This window comes from Pollachius pollachius, assembly GCF_949987615.1.
Source record: "Pollachius pollachius genome assembly, chromosome: 10".
NCBI classification, from domain to species: domain Eukaryota; kingdom Metazoa; phylum Chordata; class Actinopteri; order Gadiformes; family Gadidae; genus Pollachius; species Pollachius pollachius.
In genome coordinates this window covers 16,851,536-16,853,858 of record NC_136943.1, presented here as the reverse complement: position 1 = coordinate 16,853,858, position 2,323 = coordinate 16,851,536, and positions in this window count along the sequence as shown.

The window sequence follows — 2,323 nt, the reverse complement described above, 5'->3', positions numbered from 1 at the left end:
TTACAGGCGGCTGAAATTTGCTCAGTAGTCGAGGAGTTAAGCATGCGCGAGACTCGTTTGGAGACACTAGGGGTACTACCGGAGCATGGGACTGACACGGTGAACAGAATTGGGCAGTGATCGAAGAAAGACATGGCACAGAAGAAATCAGCAAAATCATGGATGAAGTCTTTGTTGAAATTAGGTGGGCGGTACACTACTGCACACAAAACGGGGAAAGACAGAATTATTTCAAACAGTTGCAGTTCAATGCTAGCAAAAGCAGCGTGTGGAATCTGCCGACAGTGAAAAAACGACTTGTAAACAGAGGTGACACCTCCGCCTCTCCCAGTCGCTCGGGGGGAAATTAAAAAGTTACAGTCCGGTGGAAGGAGTTCAGAGAACGGCATGTTTTTGCCGCTAGAGACCCAGGTCTCACACAGAAACAGGAAGGAATGGAGAAGCTGGCCTACTTCCTGGAAGCCATAGAGAAGCTTTCTGTCAACTCACTCCACAAGAGTTTGTGGAGACGGTCTGCAGGAGCGGCCTCCAAAGCATTGGAGCAAGCATCTCCATGGCTCGGCTGTTCTGCCCTCTTCTCCTGCAATTTAAAGGAGATGCTCCCTCCTTCTTCCTACCTGACATCCAGAATTTTGATGTTTTTGAGTTGGAGTTGGACAAGTACATTCAATCTACTGAGAAGATCTGCTCGACAATGGGAACAAGGTAGGAAGTCTCATTTTAAACATCTAGACATTTAAATTTTCCTCAACCCCTTTTCTCAGGATGGACCCGAACTTCAGACTGGTGTACCTATTCCAGGAAAGATCCATGTCTTGCTTCATGAACCAATTCACTGAGCGCCGAGCCAGAATGCATGTTTTCCTTGGTGACATGGAGGGTACGGCCATCCGGCTGGACAGGTTGAAGATGTGGCCTCAGATCTCGAACATCACTGGTAGCTCAGTTCGGTCGGTTGGTGGTGTCCTGGCCATTGTGGGTCTGGCTCTAGCCCTTGTGACAGCTGGGGTTTCTCTGAGTCTGACTTTGGGTGGGCTATAGGGCTGGAGTCAACAGTGCAGTCTCCGCAGTAACAGAGGAAGCAGTCAATAAAACCGAGGAGAAGAAAGCCAGTGAGGTTCTCTAAAGCTTAATTAAGGATATGAGCGATATCCAGAGACAGAATTAGTGGATTATCTGGATGTTGTCAGGGGAGTCAGCCAGTTGGGGACAAAGATCATTGCAAGTAGCAGAAATATCAATACATTTTGTGAAAATGTCTCAGCTCTGAACGTGCTAGCAAATGACGTGTCAATAAGAGTTAAAATTACTGGCCAGCTGGCGCTAAAGGACTCTCAGGCATTATCTAGGACACCTACAATTTCCTAATTCCCAGGTATTTGGCAGGCAGCACTTAAAGGACCTCTGGCCCTCTTCAGATCAGCCAGTGCTGTTAGTATGACTCTCAATTCTCTGTTTATCGGTTTGGACATATACATTATCTGTAAAGGGAGCGTAGGTTTGGCCTATGGGAACAAAAGTAAAGCCTCACAGTTCATCCAGGGCAAAACTTTAGCGCTCGGAGCTAGATTCATGGCAAAGCATGCATGGCGAATCTAACATCAGAAAGTAGCAAAATAATCCTGGAGATTAAACTGTTGAATGAGAAAATGAAAAATAAATATAATATGAAAGACAATACATAATACACTAACACAGATGGTCTGGATTAAGATGTGACAGCCCAAGTGTTTGAATAGTTAAACAACATATTGTGGTCTTAATTTAGATATTTTAATGGTTTTACTCTATACGTAAACCCATTCATAACTACAAGGTATGATCTTCATAGAAAGGGACACTGTTACTCTCTGGATTATGTCAGGGATGGGGTTTTCTGTGGGCCTGTTTGTTTGTAGTATACAAGATTGTTGAACTAAGGGTAGGAAAAGTGACATGTCTTCCGGAGTCAATCTCAGTTTTCTAAAGTCTGACAGTTTGTGGCAAAAGTAGTGTCAGCTGCTTAGTGACATGGGCATTTTGAGCCATAGGGCTTGAGAGAGACACACACGTGTGTGTATAATTAATGGAGCTTCTTATACTTTCTAGCATTTGCTTACTTGAAAATATCAGTGCACATTCACACATACACACCGACACACATAGACACACACACACACACACACACACACACACACACAGTGACACACACACAGCTGTGCCTCCGCCCCCCCTCACCTAAACATCAGTGCAGAGGGATCTGTCTGCTCCCCCCCCCCCCTCTCACCTGGGGGCTTGCTCCGAGATGCGGCAATCTGCCGGCTGTCATTCCCCATCACGCTTC